This window comes from Falco biarmicus, chromosome 2 (assembly GCF_023638135.1).
Source record: "Falco biarmicus isolate bFalBia1 chromosome 2, bFalBia1.pri, whole genome shotgun sequence".
Classification (NCBI taxonomy): domain Eukaryota; kingdom Metazoa; phylum Chordata; class Aves; order Falconiformes; family Falconidae; genus Falco; species Falco biarmicus.
The window spans coordinates 47,831,693-47,854,636 of record NC_079289.1 but is presented as its reverse complement, the minus strand read 5'-3'; positions in this window follow the sequence as shown (position 1 = coordinate 47,854,636).

Genomic DNA, 22,944 nt, shown 5'->3' with positions numbered 1-22,944 from the left:
GACGCTGTGTTAACAAGCAGCTCCTTCCCCACCCAGCTGCTTCCCTCTGACTTGAACAGAGGGATACATGCAGAAGAAATTGCTAAGGACTTGATCAGGGCAGCTAGATGGAAGTACCTGTATAAACAGGTGCGCTCTGCCCCCTGACCTCGTAGTCATGCCTCATTATGCTCCTGTGCATCTTCTGACATGGAGACCCTGCAGAGAAGATTTTCTATTTGTCTCCTGCTGTGTGCTCTGGCAAATCATGTTTTTACCCCCTGATATTCATACACATACAAAGGAAATCAGGTCTTGGTCTTCTGTAAATGAAAGCCACTCTGAGGTATTACACACCAGGGGATACTGCGATACTGGCACAGCTTGATTGCCAGAGCCAGTCTTCTGTCTATATGCTGCATTGCTTTGATAAATAAATATAAAACTGATTTCAAGATGGAGAATTATAAACAATGGTGATGCTAGGATAAACTGGCATGTATGAAAAGACATGTACTTCTTGTTTTGATGTTAACTACTTACTTGTTGGTTAACTACCTCCAATTAAATTCCTCTTCTAAATGGTTGCAAAAAAGGTGGTACACTGTAATCCCTTAATCATAAATGTGATTCAGAATCTCTTTGCAATGTAGATAACCCCCAGATATCTGCATAGACTGGCATGGAAATATCCCAATAAAACCTTTCATGCATGAAACTGAAGATTTTTCAAAGCCACAGCACTCTTCAGGAAATCATAAGCTTTGCTCAAGCTCCAAGTCTGAGTGACAATTAATTTGGCTTCCTGTGCACAAGGTCTTCCCAAGCACTTTGGCTATCCCAGTCCATTGGCATCCAACATAAAGAAATTAAATTTCTGTTTTCCAGAATGAATTTTCCCTTTTCTTCTCACTAGCAGTAACTTCTTTTTGTCCTAGTACAGGATTATTTCATTTGCCAAATATTAAGTCAATTGCACTGGGCAAAATGTCTGTTTCTCTGCTTTCTAGTGTAGTGATGTTCCATCGGTATGGTGGGGACTTATTTTGAGGAAATCTTAATAAAAGTTAATTGTAACTTCTGAAATTTAACTTCTCTCTGTGAATATCTTATCAAACTGTAAGTCCATTAAGTAAAGCATATCCATGTTTTTAATGGCTGAGAACATACTGACTGAGAAAATGAACTATTTCATATCTTTCTGAGCATCTTATGCTGCATAAAGCTGGCTAGTGTTCTGTCCACACACGCACTTACTTTAAAAAGTACATTTAGAAGAGAGGAATTTGCATCTACTCTCTGTTCCTTTCCTATCCCCAGTTCTACTACTGCCCTTCTTTTACACGGGCACTCAAAATTTAAATGCTGTTTTCAGAAAGAAGAAGGTGGCTTGATTTAGGAAGCATGGAAGCAATAGTGTGAAGTGAGAGCCTGAGTGAGAGACAGTGTAGACGAACAATCAGGGTGAGCAGAGACACAGGTCTGACTAAACTAAGTTTAGAAGAGTTTTAGGTTTCCTCCAACTCTTATGTTTCTATAGCTTTGTAGTAGAACATGTAAAGTAACTTGCAAAATTCCCAGGGATTAGATTGCCATGACACCAGAAAAGAGGTAGAGAGATGGTGCAGGAACAGTGGTAGAAGTTATATCCATTTAGTGTGGTTGAGCTAATAATGGCTACAGAATATGGGGTAGAGGAACAGAGAGGCAGGCTGTGAATACTGCAAAGTCACCATGCAAACTCGAGAAAATTAAAAGCCCAGAATCTTGTTTACACAGTGATAAAGTAACACAAACTTCCTTCTCTGTAAACTAGAAAACACAGAATTAAGGTACTTGTCACCCAACATGAGCTAGCATTCACCCTTACAGGAAGAGTGTGCAGGAGTGGATGAACAAAGTTTAGCACCTGCTTTTTGCTGAAAGAAAGCTTCAGTATACGCCAGATGCCAAAGAGGAGTTAAACAGATATGGCCTTCTTTCAAACACTATCTTGCTCCCTGCAAATTACGCCAAACCTCTGAGGTGTTATGAGTCATGGCAGTTGATTATTATTTTATTATCCACAGATAACCAGCAGCAGTGATATGGAATGGGATGACCAGTAGTTATCGCCTTTGATACAGCTCAATGGCTTCAGAGCTAAGCAAGGCATACTTGACCTTTTGAAGGATATATGTATCTCTAATATTATGGTGACCTGGAAGGTGAAAGCATCTGATTCATCAAGGTTATCCAATCAATGATCTGTTAAGTGCAAGCAGGGTAATAAGGTATGTGATAAACAAGAGACACAAAACAAGGAATAAGGGCAACAGTGGCAAAGACCGAAGTCTCCAGACAGTAACTGCTGAGCCCTCAGCAAACTGCAGGCACAGCTTTGGAGAGGGCCAGTCTGGGCATTGTGATTGGTAAAAAGGGGAAACAAGGGTAAAATAAAGGTTTATAAGGGTTTAGGACATTGAAGGGTGGAGAAGGCTGTGGGATGGTGAAAAGTTTATGAAGGGATGTTTAGGGGAAAGGAAAGCAGGGAGGAAGAGAGAGGGATAGACAGAAAAGGGAACAGTCATGTAAAATGGGGCCAGTCAGTACGCTTGTCTGACTGAGTGCCGTGCCTGATCACCACAGTCTGTCCTATCTTTTTATTAAATCTTTTCTTAACTATCCCTGTGTAGCCTCATTCTCTGCCCTCTGTGTGTGTGCTGCAGGCACTCAGCGCCAGCTACCTGGGGACCAGCATGAGTGGGCTGGGTGCCAGCTCCTGGAGACAAACAGGGGGTGTGGGTGCCCTGACTTGAGATGTCAGCCACTGGAGCCGGTGGGGTGCTTAACCCCCAGCCGTAGGGTCTGGAGCAGTTTGTGTTCCCAAAACCAGCTACTGGAGGACTCAGGAAGGGTGGGACGAGCAAGGGCCCTAACACTGGCAGCTGGAGTGGGACCGCGGGTCACAGCCCATGTGCCTGGTGCCGGCTGCAAATGTCTGTATCTTTCCCAAACTGGGTGTGTGGGAGGGGTGTGTGTGTGTGTGCTCACTAGCAAACTTCAACCTGGACTAGACAGTAAGTGCCAAGTGATGCTGGGGGGATCTGCAAATGTGTGTGTGCTTGTGAACCCGGAGAGTGCCGTGTGTGTGTGCACTAGTGACCTTCTGCCTCTGCCAGCCCGAGAGGAGGAGGGGACGTGGCTCTCTGGGCTTGTGCCTGGTGTAAATTCTATACGTGGCCATCTGTGTGAGTGGCCGTGTCTCTGTATGTCTCTGGCGTACTGCTCACTTTCTCTACTGATTGAACCTGCAAATAGGAGAGAGGCAGCTGCATCCCTCAGCCTGGGCAGAGGTCCTACATCTCCAAAGTGGGCGCCAGCAGACAGAGAGAGTCCTAGGCTGGAGCTGGTAGAGTAGCTGATGGTAAGCTGGACACTTACCCCATAAGAACGACAATCTGTTAATTTTCTCCAGTTCCTCCACCAACATTCAATATAGCTGTAATTAGACCAGTGAATGGAACTCAAACATATGAATCATTTTTCATATCTAGTAATTATAATACCTTTTAACAAGGGGAATTGCAAAGTACTACACCGCAGGAGGAACAGCCACATGCACCAGTACAGCCTGGGGGTCAACAGGCTGGAAAGCAGCCTTGTAGAAAACGTCCTGGGATCCTGGTGGAAACCAAGCTGATGTGAAACCACAGTATGTCCTTGTGACATGGAAAGCCAGCAGCCTTCTGGGCAGTGTTAGGAGAAGTGTTGCCAGCAGGTTGAGGGAGGAGATCCTTCTACTCTGCTCAGTGCTGGTAAGGCCACACCTGGAGTACTGTGTCCAGTTCTGGGCTCCCCAGTACGGGAGACATGGACATACGGAAGAGAGTCCAAAGAAGGTCCACAAAGATGATGGAGAGCCTGGAGCATGTGTCATGTGAAAGAGGCTGAGAGAGCTGGGACTGTTCAGCCTGGAAAAGGCACAAGGGGGAAAATCTCATCAGTGTGTATAAACAGCTGGTGGGGGTGAGCAAAGAAAACAAAGCCACGCTCATCCCAGTGATATACAGTGAGCTAACAAGGCAGTGGGCACTAACTGATATACAGGAGATTCCAAGTAAATATAAGATAAATATTTTTACTTTGGTGAGGTTGAACACTGGCACAGGTTGCCCAGCAAAGCTGTGGAGTCACCATCCTTAGAGATATTTAAAACCCAGACAGACACAGCCCTGAGTAACCTGCTTTAGCTGACCCTACTATAAGCAGGGACATTGAGCTAGATGTTCTCCAGAGGTCCCTTCCAACCTCAACTTTTGCATAACTTTGTGATTTTCTGATTTCCTATACCACGTACAGTGGCCATTGGTAGCTCCCCAAAACAGGGTAAATATTGAATTACAATGATAGCCAGTAAGTTAATTTCTTCATTTTCAGAAGAGTAAGTTGAACTTTTCAGTTCTTCATCTGTTCAAGTTTGAATGCATCTGGACTCAACAATTGTGCAAGGCCTGAGACACCACCCAGCAACCTTCGTTTCGTTCCATTTTGGGAATACTCTTTTTTTCAGGGATCATTGTGTGTAGTGTATTGTAAACATTACTGAAAATGCATCAAGCCATTTTTCTTCTAAATAGCATTCTTTAACTTCTTTAATGTTAAAGGTGTGCAGGAAGGTGTGCAGAAAGAAGCAATTCTTGTTTACAATTCTCCTTAAAATATACAGAAAAGTAAACTGGACTTTTAATGGTTTGGTGTTTTTTTTGGCTGGCTCATTAGCTTCATGTAATGTGCAATAGATATTTTGCCAAAAATATTTTATGGGTTTTACAAACAGCTTCTTCATTCCAAATGCAGAATTTAACAGTGCTTCAATTTTTTATAACTTCCACTCTATTCATGTAGATTGTCTTTAGCCTAGAAACAGAAGTCTTAATGATTTTGATTGCTTCTAGCACCTTCTATGAATTCAGAAGTGATGTTTCAGTGGTTTTGAACTAAAATCCAGCATTTCCTGATGAACAACAGGACCATATAGTTTGAAATAATGATGAGTGAATTCCATGCACACCCTTACTATCAACAGATCATTAAGAAAGTAGTTAATTTTGCGTGAAAACAGTCTTGTTCCAGCTATGTTCAAATGGCTGGCAAATCAAATGGATTAAATAACCAGGATAATCCTCTCAATTTAACTTTAAAAACATATTTGTATTTACTTTAAATCATTATTTTCATTCACAGAATAAGATGTATACTTTCCTTCAGTAGCATTTGAGACAATAATAACTGCTGACCAGAAATAAAATTAAATTATGCAATAAACATTGCACAGAGAATAACTGTGCCAAAATCATTTTAATAGATTATGAAAGGAAGCAATTTAAATGTGCAGTTGATTTACAGGTGGAAAGATGCCTTCACATTGACTGAATTTCTGGCAATTCAACTTTTTTGGCAGACCTTCAACTTTTCATTACACAGAGGAAGGAAGAGGTATCTTTTTCAGTTATGTGTGGTTACTACATTTATATACCCGAGGCTAAGGTCCTGTTTGCACTACTCTAGCAACACAATATTCATCAAAATTACATTAAATAGGCAGCTAAGTGTTCCTTTTGAAAAGGAAGATCTTCTTAGGTCAGCTTAACATTAAACATTTTGGCCAAAAGCTGTTCTGCAGTTTCTTCTTTCTTTATAAAGAACTTCACAGATGTTTGTAATAACACACAGCACTGCTATATGCATCCCTGGTCACAGGAGGCATCAGAGAGGTGCCCACCACACACTTTACTTAGGAAATTATTAGCAGGCAAAATAGCCTCCAAGGAACCCTAACCAGCCAGTGTAAGTTTGAACCCTTCAGTCTACTCTGAATTATAGATGAATCCTTAATTATCATTATAAATGAGCCAGCAGAAACTAACTTGGAATTAATTTGGTTGTTTATTTTCCTCAGTTGTGCTTTGCAAATTGTTGTCAGATCTTTTTCTAAAAAAAAAAATTGGCTGAAGATCTGTACAGCAACTCCCTACATTTGCTCTTCAGATCTGTTTGGGAAAAAAAATCCACACCATTAGCTTCGGTTTTTATTCCAGCCTTTCTAAATTTTTTTAGTTTTATTTTCAGCTGTTTCTTGGGGAAGGTTCATTAAATGTAGATTAAGAAAACAGTTAATTAGAAAAGTATCCCCCTTTGTCTACCTAGTTCTTCAGTGGCCCATCACTAGTTCAAGGCTTTGCCACAGGGTTCCAGGTTGCAGGATGACTTGCCCAAAATCTTAGAGGTAATCAACTCTAAAAATGTGGTGTGGTTTGTTTAGTAGCAGTTCTGTCTTTCTGTTGTATGATAATCATATATTGCAATTTAGTAGAATTTGACTAAGAACAATGGAATGTGGTTTGAAAATCTACAAATTAGCACCCGTTCATCTGATCTGGATACTGGAAGACAATATAGCTGAATCAGCACAACATTGAGCCTACATTAATTAGTCCTGTTGAGAGATACGGTTATTAGTTCAACTGCAAAACTGCATTAACACTGATGTATACCTTTCAGGATCTGTGCTTACATCTACATGTGACATTGTGCAAAACTAAGGATGTATGCCAGTTCATCATCAATTGCCTAGAAATGTCACTGTGTCCTGCAGACATGGCCGAAGTAAATGTCAGGGACAACCCATGGCTTATACTTCTGAAAAACTACTTGAAGATAAAGCATAAATACAACTAAAACTGAGGTCAGAATAAATTCAAACATAAAAAGACCTATGTGTGTTTACAGACAGATTATGCAGACAGAATTTATATAGCAGTTATACCAAAGAATCGAAAGGAATTAAATGAACAATTTATAAGTATCAAGCAATGTATACATCTCCAAAATGCTTTCATTGAGAAAAATTCCTGTCTGTACAAGACCACTCTTGCCTCAGGGATAAAGACCAATATATTTCCAGTTGAAACGAGAAATAATCTTTTTTCTATTTCACAAGTGATTGATTTAGAGAAGTTAGTCATCTTAAACTTACCTTAAGCACCAAATTTACCCAGAACAGTTAAACTGTTTGTCCAATAAACTAAAAATTCTCAAACTTTTGGTATGTACACTTCTTACCCACATTTTGAAACACAGAGAATGTGCATGGTTTTGTGCAGTGTTATGAAAATTTGCAAATGTACTGGGATAGGCTAAACTTTGGAAAACAATTTCTGTGTTACAAGAAGAAAAAAGGAAATGGAATGTTATATTTTCCTAAAAATCTTGACATCTCTGGTGCCTCAAAGGGCAAGCATGTGATGCAACTAACATTTTGAACATGGATTCATGAACAAAAGAGAGGAATTCAGAGCCCTTTAAAAGTGGTACATGAACAAATCCTGAGAAGGGACCACATGTTCATATGTATGTTCATAGCCTACCACAAACACAACAAGTTTGTCCTGGTAAAGTAGTAAACTTTTTTGTCCGCATAAAAATTTTACCTTAGGCAAAACAGCATAAAATGTAATGCTTTCTCCACAAACTAGGAAAATGGGGGGTTTTGCTTTGGTTTTGTTTTGCTTTGTTTCCAACACGATTTATAAAGAAAGAAAATATTCAACTGTGGGTCAATGTGAAGAATTTTTGTTTTATTAAATTAAAGAAAGTCTGAATAGCACCTGTGTGATTCTGTAATTATACCTGAAACAGCAGGAAAATCTGCTACTACTCATTGAACCTTGCTACTGAGGGAAGTTGAATAGATCATTCATTCCATGGTTCAGGAGAGTCATTTCAAATCTGTGTACCACATGTAAAATTAGTTCTGACCTTGTCAGCCTCAAGCATGTCCTTCAGATATGGATCATTAAATTCAATCCTTAACACTCCAGGGAAAAAGAGCTAAAAAATTGGGGTTTCCTTATATTGCATGCTATGATCTCTAACTAAACCTGTATATTTACTTTGATTTTCCAAATGGAACCGTCATTTATATCCTTGACACATGAAAGCTAAGACTGGTGTCCTTCTGAAGAAGATAACTTTCTCAAAACAAATGTAAACCAATTAGTCTAGTCCATGCCTAATCTTTATCTTCATGGCAGCTCATGCAACAAGACAAGCTTAAAAGACACTGGTACGGTAGCGTAAGTCAGTCCCTATTGCATTCCTTCCTGTGCAACTAGACTTATTTAGTTGCATGCTCCTGATGTGTAAAGAAGCTGAAGTGAGTGCTGTCCCAACCCTATTATGTCTTGCTCTTCTTTTAATATATTAGTACCACTTATTCACACAGACACGTGAGCCTCTCCAGGCCACTGAATAAAAACAACCAAGAAGCAAATCTGAACACTAGGTACCTAATTGTTCATAGTGCTTTTAGTTAGCTCACTACCTTTCCTTGGGATCATTCCAAATAGCAATGTCCAAGACTGTAAAAGAGCTTTCCAACTCTCAGCAGTATGGATACAGATCAATCCATGATGTTTGGGCTTTAGCAAAAGGACTGTTCTCTGTTTACATCCAAGGGAAAGCAGGAAAGGTATCTCTCTCCAGCTTTGGTCATAAAAAGTTAGCTTCTGGTTGAAGGTAGTTGTCTGGGCTCTGGTCACTGCTGAGAAACATGTACTGCCAAGAGGAGACTCTCCCAAGAGAGAGACTCTTACTACCCTGAGGTAGGCACCTATAGTGCTCCGGATAAACAGCTATCTGAAGAGGCCAATCTCTCCTAATTAACTGTAAAGAGAGTTAGATTTGAACAAGATATCCAGTTTTCAGACAGCTAAATTTATGTGGATCTTACCAAAGAGGCTTTAAGGAGATACACTGACCCAAGGAGATGTAAACATCAAATACTTTAGTGCAACCTAAAAAATACAGTATTGCCCAAACAACTGGTAAAAAGCTGCCTTTGTGGCCTCAGTGACTAATGAGAGAAAAAAGTCCAGAATAATGGAAAAAAATAGAATAAAAACTGTGTAGAAAAGAAGCAAATTTGTCTGCTTCTAGGCTGTTCTCTGCTGCACAGTCCTGGTAGAGTCTCTCCAGCTGGACATTCACCAGGCCAATGTGTTTGGGTTCCACCATGCTGAGCCAAGACATTTTTACATTTTTTCTGAGAACATACTGCAACACTGGCAGTTGACCTCTTTGGCATATCTTCCTGTACAAACACACTTTACAGTCTGCTATAGGCACTTAAATCCAGTTGCTTCAATAGTTCAAGCCCACATGTTCCGGAACACTTATCCTCCCTCATTCACATACACACACACAAACAGGATGGGAAAAGAATTTAAAATTCCAACCCCAAAACATGGATTTTCAGCAATAACTAGATAACTCCCCTAGAGTATTGCATTCTCACCACGCATGAGTTCAGTGAAGCAATTGTATATGCATGGGAATCAGTTATGGACAGCCCCTAATGACAGAGAGCCACTGCTTTATGAAGTCACAGCTCCCTCTACATCCTGAGAATGGGAGACTTCATGACATGGGTAATATTTTGTGATAGTCTAAGCTAAGAATCTCGGTAGTAAATTGAACATTCAGTTGACTTACTTAGCTTCTAATCTTTACACCTGCACAAACTCTGACCTTCAGTGGACCTGGAGCAGAGGGTGAATGTGGTCAGGCTCTTTTCTGGAGCAGGGAGAAGATTCAAGTTGGCTTCTTCATGTTGGTTTGTCAGTGCTAACCTAACTGCATGCTAATCTACAATGTTGAAAATGTTTTCCTTTTTTTGCCATGCATATCTGAGAGTTTTCTTTTTTTCACTAGTAAGAAAATAGAATTTCTATGCATTTTTGTGTAAAAAGTAGGTTCTACAGTGTTAAAAAAATGTAACTATTCTGGTGAAGAAATTATTCTAAAGCTGAGATTATTAAATAGTCTTGGTGGATCCTTATTACCACAGACAACTGAAAAAGAAAGTTAGTTAATAACTGAAAAATGAGAGGGTCAATTTTAACAAGTACTACGTGCAATTTAAATTTTGAAAAATACAGTGTTTGGCTCTGTGTCAATGGGGCTGGAAGAATCATTTTATCATAAGTTTCTACCCTCCTGATGAGAGCACATTGATTTATTCTGTCATAAATCAAGGCTCCTGCTGGGCTATGAATGAAGGATTTGTAAGGTTTTGGCCTTTAAAAGTGGTTGGGAATGTAAAGGAGAGAACATGAGAGTTTGCAGTAAGGGAGGTAGAGAATCATGCTGGCCAATAAACACACAGAGCAAACCCAACAACTAGTGTAAGAGGGCACAACCAAGTAAAATCGCATCCTTTATGTCAGCATCTTACCCTTCAACATGGAACTGAAGGGAAAAGCCTGGCTCATCTACCTCAGTCACATAATATCACAGACAATAGTGTCATATGGTCTCTCATCTGCATTTATCAAGACCTCTCCAACACATGGATGTGCAGAAGTGTTGACCTTGAAACTGTAAAACCTTTGATCCATAAACTGCTGTTCATGGGAATGTAGTATACTTGAGAGGGGACCCAACAACATTTAAACCTTGAAAGAATACTGTATTACAAGATATGAGCAAGACAATATGACAAAGATATTACCAGTGCCTTTAAAATTAATATTTTTTGCCATATTTTAAAAGGGAAGCATTAGCCTTTTCAAAAGCATATTGGTTACCTTCACTCTCATCTATGACTCCATAGCCCTGAACTACTATAGTCCATTTCCTAATTTTATCTTGCTGTTTGCTCCTTAGATCCTAAATAGGCCCCAATACAGAATGTAAGACTGAAATCCTCTGTTACACAGAGAGATCATCAGACATAATTAGGTAATTTTCACCACAGAGGATTTGTAATTTAACTAGGAATGACTAAGGATGATTTTCTTCTTATGTCTTCCAGGTTTGCCACTGCTTCAGTGGGGGCATAGCACTCTTATTCCCCCTATCCACCTTGATTTTCAAAACATTTTCAGGGAAACACATTTTTTCCATGTCATAAGTACAACGAGATGTTTATTTTTCCTCTCAACACTAATACTTACAGTCCTTAGTGAATTATAATAGAAAGCATATGGGGTTTTGTTTGGTTGGTTGGTTGTTTTTTTTTCCAGCAGAGTCTTGTTCAATTAATATAGAAAGGCCCAGAGTTTAGAGCTGGCTGGCAATTTTCAGACTAAAATGTTGATTTGCCCAAACAACTGCAAAAAAACTACATGTGTTCTTAGGATTTCATGACAGAATTTTCATTTTGTGCAAGGAGATATGGAGGCCGTTGTTGGAGAACCCAGTAAAAACAATTAGGAAGAACTGTGTACAATAAAGAAGAATTTAAACAAGAACAGATGCAGAGAAGGGTGGAGATCCAGGAAAGAAAGATCAGGGAAGGCAGAGCTTATATGAAAGGAAACTAAAATGAGCAAAGTCTGTTTAATCTAGGAAAATAAAAACTGAGAGGGAGTATAATTGTTTTCTATATGTAAGTAAAGTGTAAAACGGATATAGGGAAGAACCAAAAGAGAACTTTGGCACAATGAGAAAGTAAATATGGTCATAGATAGAATTATTTCAGAATTGGAATTAGATCTTTAATCACATCGAAGCAGAATAACTTCTGAACTTAAACTAGAACAGAGGTCTGGGATCAACTTTGGCTCAATTCGGTCTCGGAGCAATTTTGAGAGCAAGCTTGGTTAAATGTAATCAAAAGGAGTTATTAAATAGATCTAACTTTCAAGATGATATTGCTGTTAGAGCTTGAAATTGATGATGTCCAGAGGTTCCTTCTAGTATGAATTATTTTCACTTTTTTTTTTTTAGAATGGGTTACATACTGAGATCAGCCTCTGTGATCCAGAATGTTCCTTCCTGACAATGGCCTTATGAAAACATGTCAATTTCCACTAAATTTTTATTGGGACAGACTTCGCAGCTCCAAATGGAGTTGACAGTAACCAGACAGAGACCTTCAGAACATTTTCTTGAAATTTGTGAGAACGCTGACTCAAGCTGCTATTTTGACATTCTTTTACATTTTAGGTGAGTGCCTTAACTACCTCACTATCATCTCAATACTCACTTATCACCAAGTGATGAGGTCTACATCAAGGTAGAGGCATGCTATGTTGTGTCTATGAAGCTAATCTCCTAATTATCCAGAATGAAAGAGAGCAGAGCATTCTTTGACTCCCTCTCTGCTGACACTTTGGTCATTACCTAGGCACTATTTCAACCTACTGCAGCTATTTAGCCTTAAATAACAGAAATGTTTCCAAGAACAAGAACTGGAATCCCTCTTCAAAATCAAAGGTTTGCACAGGATTGAAACAAGACCTTGGGAGATCTTAATTTTGCAAACAGACCCTGTTCTGTGAGGTGATATCATTCGCTATCAGGATATTATAATTATGCTTTGACAAATGACAATCATCTTCATTCAGACAGTGATAAGGAGACATGGATTCAACCTTAGAATGCAATATACAGTAAAAGTTAATTGAACCACTTTCAGGCTCAGCTACCATCAATGGAATGTTTCAACTTGTACAGTTTAATATCCTCATCTTCAATTGTATTTTAATGGGCTTCCAAAGAGCTCATTTATAATTGTATCTTTAAAATTCATTTTGTTATAGATACATCTTACAAATGCTTAAAAACAATTTTCTCAATTAGTAGGTTCCAGTAGAATTTTTTTCTGTACGTATTTTTTGTCCCATTTTCACCCAGTTTTAGTTATTGGATTCTGCTTGTGAAGCTTGACAAGGACAATTATGAAGAGTCCACAGACAAACATATCCTCTAAATGCACCTTTCAGGTTAGGTGTCTGCACTTGCCATTCTAGTGGACAGTTTTGAAATAGAATTCAGAACCAGAGTAGAATATTAAAGCTTGTTAAAGTTTACTTTGAGACATTCAAGCATTATGGAACGCAAACTGAAAAACTTTGTTTCAGTCAAGGAGCTATATGAAATCAGCCAACAGGGAATGTGAAACTCAGGAAGTTATTCTAAATCATGTCTGCTCTCCAAAACCTAGACAAATCACAGCTGCAAGTTGTACTCTGGAGAGTACAACACCTAAAATTAATAACTGAATGCAACCATCTGAAATCATTCCTTGAAAGAGCTACTAGGACCTCATTCTTTTAACCAAAGATGTTGAGGGGGTAATGATCATCATAAAACTGAAGTGATGAAGCTTTTTGCTCAAAAAGTGAGCTTAAGTTTCTTCCTCTGGTTGAAGAATGTCAGTCCATGATTCCTCCTTTCCAGGTGACTGCTCAAACTATGAAAACTCACTGGAGATGCTTATGGAGCAGAAAAGAAAGGGAAACGGAATGAGGTTCTGTGGAAGTGATGAGCAACACTCTTTACTCACCTTGTGGTTCAGTCAACGTACAGAAAGGACAGCAGAATTCACAAGGCCAGAAAAGGATTAGAAAAGAAGAAACGTGACTATGGCTCTGCTCTGGAATGGACTATGACTAGATCTCTGGAATCCTAGGTTTCCAGTGCCTGCTCCTGAAACTTTTTTTTTTTAATAGAAAATTTATAGAAAAGGTTATGGAGGAGGCAATAACCTATCCTTTACCAGATGAGTGAAGTAAACACAATTTTCCCCTACCCTACACTAGGCATTAGGTCAATATAAAAAATAAAAGGTTAAAAAATGGAAACAGCCTGGAACAGGTATGCCTTAATCATACGTCAGACATTATACCAAGGACGTGATTCAGTTAGGTATAAGAACTGAACTAAGTTAGGTACTAAGAACTTTGGTTCTTAGTACCATTTGAATCATCCTCCCATATCTTAAATGGAGCTGGTAGACATGGTGCAGGACAGATGGGAGACCCAGGCCTTCTGGAGCAGCTGGAGGCCAGGCAGAATAACATAGGATTGTTCAAATGGCACTGAAATGCATATAAAGGCAACTGAATCAAGCCCTGAGTCTCTAATTTGGGGAAATTTCAACAGGGACCTTGTTGGCTGCTCCCAGCCTTGAGATGGGAAACTCGATACATGCACCATCTCTTCCTCTGAGACAGGTAAAGAAGAAGCTAGGGACAAAATTAGGTGGAAGAAGTGGGAAATGAGACTATCTATCTGGTGGGCCTGGAGAGCTTACAGTGAGGGGAGAGGACTGGGAGAAAGGAAGCAGACTCCACTACTGCTCAGAATAACAAAATACACAAAGGGGAAATTTTTGTTGAGGGAGGCTAAAATCACCACATAAATTCATAAGGACAGACATCATCAGATCTGATGTCAATATCAACACTGCCACTGCTCCCCCTCACATGCATCTGACAATATGGCACTGAGAGGTACCAATGAAACAGCTGCCGTCTGTTTAGTCACTTGCTTTTATTTCTTGCCTTTGTAATTTCATCATACTTGGGGTTATTCTCAGGATGATTTTGTGTCCAACTTGAGAAGTACAGCATTTATGTTCATGTCACTATAGACAATTTGGCTTTTCTAGAGACAGGAATGTTGCTTGAGGCTTTAGAAGCAGCTTTAGGAGGAATTCATTTAGAGTTTATTAGTAGCAGAAGCATACAGATTGTATACCACTCTTGGCATAAGAGACAAAAAAAAACATGACAAAAGAGCATCTGAAAAATACCCTAGTACCTGTCAGTACATGCAGTCCATTTCCCAAAGCACAGCTTTCTAGATACTCTGTTAAAAACAAAAACAAAAAAACAACCCAAACCACTTTGCACATGTTGTTTTTTTTAAAAAAACTTACTTTACTTGAATAATAAGTACCATTGTTGATTTTTTTTCTTCCTAATTCATTGGGAATAAGTGGCAAACATTACTCACCAATGAAGGGTGGAACAAAAAATGAAAATCTCAGGGACACTTGTTGGAGGATTTGCGCATTACAGACAGAAGCAGACCTCTAAGAAGCTAGCCTTGTCATATTCATGACATTCCATTTTTCACTATCTTTAAAAGCAAAATTATCAGAAGTACAGGCATTACAAAGAAGTCAGTGTCACAGGACTCAGAACATAACATTTTGCTCTCTCTTCTACATTCACATTATGCACCACATTCAAATTCCTTGTCTTTTAAAGCTCTGAACAACTCTGTCTACATACTGTTGTCAATTCTCCTTTTTGAATTTTCCAGGCTGTAAAATTCCCTGAGTTGGAAGTACTCTCTAGCTGAGTGATTTTCTGTTTCCTTCTCCTCTTTTTATCTTTGCACAATCTTACTTTCAGTCTGCCTGCCCTACTGACAAGTTTCTCCACCATTTTATACATCAGATAGCTTTCATCCAACACTCAACTGCCCCTATTGTACACACATTCAGTGCACAAAATACTTCTGCAGCAATAGACCACCAGGTACAACTGACTGTCCACTACCTGTGGGCAGTGCATCCATTCTGCAGAAGACATGCTATGGTGACAGAGTTTTCGAGGCTGGCTCCATGCAGAACAGTACATGAACAAGGATACACTGCTTCCAAGGTTAGCTCAGTACATGTTTACCTGGTTTTGGACACTGATCTAAACAGCCCTGCCAGACTTGAGCTGACTCCCCACAGTCATTCTAGCTTGTCTGTAGCACACTCTCAAATGCACACTGCGCTACCTGTGTCATCCAAGGTCTCTCATCTCCCCACCCCAATACCTTGGATAACGAGTATGACAGCATGGTGTTTTGATCTTCTACCCATATCTACCGATATCTTATCTATAAAGGCGTGCATAATACATGTGGTGTATGTTTTACTGAATTTGCATTGAGATGGAAACAGACCAAATAATCTTGTAGGTATTCTCTATTGCAACAGACTGAAGTCTGTAACTGAAAAGGGGGGAAAAGAATTAGATACTTTGAGATAATTTACATTTTCCTTGAGCAAAATCCAAAAGCACATTTAAAATCAAAGTTTTCTGGCAATTTCTATATTTTCCTATCAAGACACAAAGTCAGTATTCTAATTGCGAGGAGTGAATCACTCCCAAAATATGTTGCTATGTGCATATCTCTCAGGTATAGTTTAGCTGAGAAGTTTTCTTATGGAAATATATTAGTCTTTGAAACATGCTGGCATAAATATAACTGAGTTTTAGTTTGGAGATTAGGATCTGTTAATTCCTGAAGATCCAAAAAATTATCATGACAGATTTATAACACATAAACTCTGAAGGAAATTTATCGAACATACTTAAACAGACTTTGAATTACCTGCTAGCTAATTAGAAATGGCTCCAAAGCTGGCCACTGTAAAAGACTTCTCAGTAAATTGTTTTCAAACCCTAGGGCAGGTTGTAGTCATTATGTTTCCTTTACACTCTACACAAGATGGTCTTTGTTTAGTAGCCTGCATGTTACATGTATCCTTTCACGTTTCCCTAATGTTCCTACTTATTTATTTATTTTTATTTTAATGTGCTACTATTCCATTATTGGGCCATGTGGAAACTTTTTGAATGGCTGCTACCTGTCTCTGTCACTGGCTGTCATTTAAAAAGTTGATATTTCAACTTCTTTGAAGAAAAAAAGAAGAAAGAAATACGAGGAAAGAGAGAAAGACAAATGGGGAGAGAAGGGGGGAGGGGGAGAGGAAGACTGAATGCAAGAAAAAGAAAAATACAAATCCATAGAACAGAAAACTGTATCAAAAAGGAAATAAATGTACAGAAGATTATAAATATAGCTGTATGTATGACTGCTGACATTCCTGAAACCATTTAATAAGTCCATTTATGTTTAAATTTTAGCATGTGTTTAAACATTTGGAAGACTAATTTGTGTGCAAAAGGAGCATGCAAAGTGCCCAGCAACTTCTTTTGCTAAATAACCACTTTTTGGCATGCTAAAAAGGTGATTGCTGTGCACTGAAGCCCACTCATCTGCAGTTCTCTTTTAGTAAGTTCTAAATGTGAAAGAGATGATAATCTGACTGGATATTAACACAGAGCCCCCTATTTTTTCTATTAGCACCATATATGTAGACCAAGTCAGAAAACAGTATTCACTTTTTTGGTGAATTCCTTTATCCCATGACACTTTTCCTAATCTTTCTCCCACTCTATCCTAAGCTTTCTTAGTTTGTCTTTGCTTGCACTCATGTGTACTCACACTGGAATCACTCCCATGGAGAGGCATGGTTGTCCAGATCCAGCCCACACTTGAACCAAGAGCATCCCAGAACTGCTTCATTCCACTGAAGTTCATTCAAAGTGAAGTTCAGCATTGTTCAGTCTTAAATGCGGGTGCAAGCCTCACTTTAGAGATAATTGCCAAATTTGTGTAACTGTTAAATATTTTTTAATGTATTTGAATAATACACAAAGTTGTTAGAAATAAAAGCATGTTTTCATTAAGTCTGCAAAATCGTAACATTCTGATCAGCGATTGTTACTACTAGTTCATACCAAACACAACCCTTGCCACATAAATTGGAAAAGTCATCATTAGAATAATACCTTAAAATACAATATAACAGCCCATAAAATCAAAGTATTTCTGCCCCTAATCACTTATAGCTCATTGATATATTTTTTTCATACAAGTTTTTCAGTTAATTACAAGAACATTGGAAGCAAATGTGCCACGTCTTTAAAAAAAGACCTAATTATCACTGAAAGAAATCTAAAGCACAGCTAAGCATCAGGGAACAGAGAGGAAATACTTGTGTCTTGCAACCACAACCATGAAAAAAGTGTGCAAATCTGTGACATCATAAACTACTAATTACTTCCACACTTAGGAAAATATTAGAATTTATTAGGGTCTTTTCAAGATATGGAAAATATTCTACAAGTGAGGCAACTGTAATTCAGGAGAGGTGGAGTCCAAAATGAATTATTAAGGTCATTTCTTCAAGAATGAATATAAATATTTTCCACATTTCACTAGACCAGCTACAGTATATGCATGAATATACATCTTAAATGCTGGCATTCATGGGGTCTGTGCATATGTAATAGCTATCCTATCTATTTTAGGAATTTTGAAGGCACATGTTGCTTTGGCATCTATTTACCTTTCATATTTATGTAAGTTTAAGGACTAAAAGAAGCTTAGTATATGTCTTCCATGTTTGCTAGCACAGTATGTAAACCAAAAACTGTATGCAGAAACTTTGGTAACTGCCATGACAAATCATGGTTGGTATATTCTGAAAGTTTATGTTATTAAAGATAAATGCCATAGAGAAATGGGTGGGCCTGAAGCATTCCACAGCAATCTTATGTTTGCATTAAGAACCGTGCTAATTAATGTTTTACAAGGCTTGATCTTAACCTTAGGGTTCTATAGAACTGGACAAAACCACAATACCAGAATTTTTATTTGTTTTTTTTAGGATGTGTACCTCTAAATAAAAGAACTAGTGATAGTGCCAGAAAGGCATACAGCTGCTGTGTCTTCACTGTAATTACCATTCCCTTTTTCATCTAGAACTGTGTTGGTTGGCCTGGTTACAAGTCCCAGCCCATGCTGTTACTTCTTACCATTTCCCCCCATCCTGCCCTTCCCTAACAGGCAGGCAAACTCAGTTTGACTGTTCATAGCCCAATGAGATTACATGTTCATATGAGGTGGCTCATTGGAAAGAATGCAATAGCAGAAGCACAAGGATAAGGATAAAGGTAGTATCTTTAGCCACACAGTTTGATCCAAAAGAAGACACATGAAGAGATCTTACTGTTTTCACTGCTCTATCTGCTTCCAGTAATTGTTTCCATTTAGACCTAGAGAACAGATCATAGTGTTTGCACATAGCAGTCAGTACAAATAGGTTTTGTTAAGTAGCAAATATTGTTCAAATAGGACAGAACTGCCTTTAAACATGTATTTTCTTGATGAACTGTCATGCCAAAGTCTTGATGAAAACATATTTTAAAAAAGATAGACACTTGCTTAGCAAAACAGAAGTTGCTACTGTTATTTGTGTTTGTGTTCACCACTCTGCAGAGCTCAAGCTACATATCAGAACTCATTGATCATGTCTGTACAAATAAGTTAACTATGCCCGGGACCATCTGTTTGCACCCAGCTCAGCTGGGCCAGAACAGCCTGTCTCCATGCAAGTCAACTCCCACCCTCCCACGCGAGGAATCTGCACCAGGTGCCTGCAGGCAATGGCCTCTGTCTGTGCTAACTCCTGAGCCACCGTCAGGAACTTTTTGGAGACATCTTCATTCAGCTCAGGCCAAAATTATGCCTGGTGAGAGCACTAGCAATTGAAACCTATGGAAATTTGATTTCCTTCCCACCCCCTGCACAGCACAGGCAGAATAGAGGTGCTTTACTGGAAGGCACAAGAACCAGAAAAGTACATACTGTGCCTAAACTGGGAGTCAAGCGCGTGCCCCAGTGTGCTTCCCAGCCATGGCACCCCAGTGAGGACTGTCCGGTCTGGAGTGCCTGACAGCTCTTTCCTGTACACACACAGGCACTTTCTCCCCCTAGCAAGAAAGACGTTGCCAGAAAAGCAGGGAAGATGCACAGTAAATAGAGCATTAGAATTAGGAAACTTGAAAACAAAACAGAAAATAAGTCTTTGAAGAACAGAAGAAAGAAAGCCAAAATTGGCAAGGGGTGAAAACCCAGAATGGATTTTTACTTCTTTCTTTTCCTCCCTTAAAAATCTAAAACAGTCACCCTTGTACAAACCATGAACCTGCAGTAATAGCAGCTTTGTGGGTTTCCCAGACAATCGGGCAGCAGAAAGTCACCTGATCCATCTGCCAGACCTGGTGAGAACTGGCAAATAGAATAGGCTGCAAAACACCTGAAACTGCTGGCATTGCAAACACTTCCTGCCTAATTCTGTTGGACAACAGACACAAAGCCGACCCTGTAATTACATCCCACCCTGATCTACATTTGCAGTCATGTAATTAATACTTCCTCTGTAAAGCAATGGAATAATTTAGAGAGCAGATTTTTCAACCTTAGTCTGGGAAAACTGAGAGTGTGAGCTCTGCTTGGGCATTTTAGCTACAGGGAAACGCGTTTCTGGTTCCATTTGCTCATAGAAACTGTAATTAGATGCTCAGAGCTCTCTTTGTGCTAGGGGAGAAGAAAATGATACTTCCTTCCTGTTTAAAAGCCACAGGTGAGAGTGGGTGAGGGGGCTTTTACTTATTCAGGTGACTTTATGAGAGTGATAAATGTAGATGGCCCTGCAGACTCAGCCAGCTGAGAAAGTGGTGTGCTGTCTCACACAGGGCAACATTTGGCTTCTTGTTGTGGAGTTAAAACACTTCTTCACATAAATCATTGTGGTTTTACAGTAGGCATAATAAAATCCCCTATAGATCCTATACAGAAAACAAACACTTTTCTGGTTTTTTATCATGCTACCCCCAATAAACTTTCACAGAATTCATTTTTTACCTGCTCCAGGTTTCCCTCTCGCAGTGTATTATATACAGAAGGGGCGGGCGTGGGGGGTGGGTGGGAAGTCATAAAGGTGAGGCTTCTAGGGTGCTTCAAAAATCAACACTACACAGAAAAGAATCTGGAAGTCAGCAGTACCGGAATTGAAAAGCAAGGTGAGGATCTTCAGGATCATAATTTTGGACTTAGGTACTGATATTCCACCTCATTCCCACTTCAGGTGGAGAGTATCAGGCCCAAGAACATGTCCTGGCAAATAATGAATACAGATAGTCTCATTGCCGTGTTTACACTGTACTGAAGTAGAGGTTACTTTTGCACATGGATTACCTGCTCAAGTAGTTACCTCCTCAATGCGGGAGGAAGTTGGAGTATAATTAGAACTTCACAGTCCATTAAAAAAAATAAAAATAAATCAAACTTAAATATATAGCGTGGTCCCTAGTCCAATTCCCTTCATGTGTTTAATGTACTTTGGTGACAATGTTACTCATGCAATATCAAGAAGGTATGATTGACAGCTGTCTTCTTTGAAGGGCCTCTTCTTTCCATAGGAGCTCAGGGGATGCACAGCCGGCCTGAGTTCAGGCTTTTAATTGCAAGGACAATGAAAATCCACTGAGAGGTTATTGAAGTTCTCTAGGCTCCAAGTTTTACCTGAAGTAAAGATACAGTCTTTGCCTTTTCAAACATGCAAAATTTTCCACATCATAAGTGGTTAAAGCTACAATCCAGTACTTCACAGTAGCCCATACAGTACAACTTCAATGGGATTCAGGCATCTAAGTCCCAGAGCACTCTCCAAAAATCCTTGGCCAAGTGCCCAGGAAGCACTTACTCCAAAGCCTAAGTATCCTGTTATTGCATATACCTAAAGAGGATACGTTCTTTGCTGATCAAAACAGTTGACTGTCTACTCAACTCTTTGAATTATGAACTGGGCAGGCCTTTACCTCTAAAAGGACACAGTTGTCTCCCTGTGCTAAGACCACAGCCAACACTTACCCAAAGAACTCAAAGAATTGTACCTATTTCAAAACATACCCAGGATAGGATGTGTCTCCTACTGTTTTTATAATGACTTTATGATGAAGGCAGTTGCCCAGGAAGCAAAAGGTCTGGATTCAAATGTCCCCTCAGCCTGCAGGGACTTGATTCGGTTGGCAACCTACCTGCAAAGCCATGCAGTAGTCAGGAGGGGAGACGTGATCCACCTGTTCAACTGAAGCTGTGTATCTCTGCAGACAGCAATGAAAAATAACCAAGTAAGAGGGGGATTAGGGAAGAGAGTCTGACTGTAGCCTATTGATTAGATCACTCTCCTGCAACTGATTCCTGAAAGCAAAGCAAAACACAGAAAACTCTTTTGAACTTAGCATTAGACACCTGTTGCCTCACACAACAGTCTGTATTTTCGTAACTGTGAGAGAAACAGGGAGACAAAAGCATCCCATTTCTTCGGATGCATTTTGCTAAAATCTAGATGCTTTTAGTGAGATTATTCATTCAAGAGAAATAATTCTACTGTTTTAAAATTACCTTCATGGCCTAAATTAAGAGTCATGCCTTGTGGAAATCATTGTATCAGAAGAGACTGCCTACAGGAAATTTGCATTACTCAACTGATATATCTAATACCACTAAGGTAGTACCTCTGTGTTCATAAGTGTTTTTCAAAAATCAGATATAAAAAACCACTCACACATTTCTCCTGCTTGCTAAAAGGAAAGGTAAAAGGAAAACTTTCATAGAGTTTTCATGGCAGGCTCAGTTTTGTTGCATTCGCTTCTCTCTTCATGAGTTCATTTTAATATTTGATTAAAAAAATGAAGTATCTGAAACAACAAAGTTGACCTGGTTTGGAGCTTTTGCTGAATATGGTTTGAAAAATATATTTGTTTCAGTGGAGTTTAACTAATAGTATATTTCAAGGCTGGAAATAAAAACTTGGAGTCTCAAGCCTCAACAAGTCAGGACAGATCCTTTGGCCATTATGTCCACATTAATCTCTCTTTCCCCTTTCATTAGCCTTTCCCTCCCCCTCTTCTAATATTCCATAGTCAAGAGAAAATGATCATTTTCTTTTATTGAAAACGTTGCTTTAAATGACCACACAATGTCAACAAAGACAAGAATGGCATGCAATTTTATCATTTTTAAGATACAAATATATGAGATTCACATCTCAAAAACAACTAAGGACATTTCCTTATCAAAGAATAAACACTGTGGATGTAAAAGCAACCTAACTGTTGCTCTCAGACTTTTTAAAGGACAGAAGGTGAATTAACAACAACAACAAAAAAAGTAATTGTACTATTAGTCAATAAGGCATGTGTGAATTTTACTTGTTTTGTTAATTTAAGATTGTTGGCTTTCACCTTTACTTCCTAGTTACATGTCATATACAAGCAGCTGATTTTTTAATGGGAGTTTCAAGTAAACAAGGAAATGGGAATTCACAAAATCAAACTCGCACCACAAAACACTTCTAAGCCTCTGCTGGGGCAAAAATATAAACTATATGTGGTTGAAACATCCAATTGTGCATTCACAGAAGTTTTTTCCATGTTAATGTTTTCAGGATGAAAATTAATGAGCATGTTTGCTCTATTGGCAAAAAATAATATT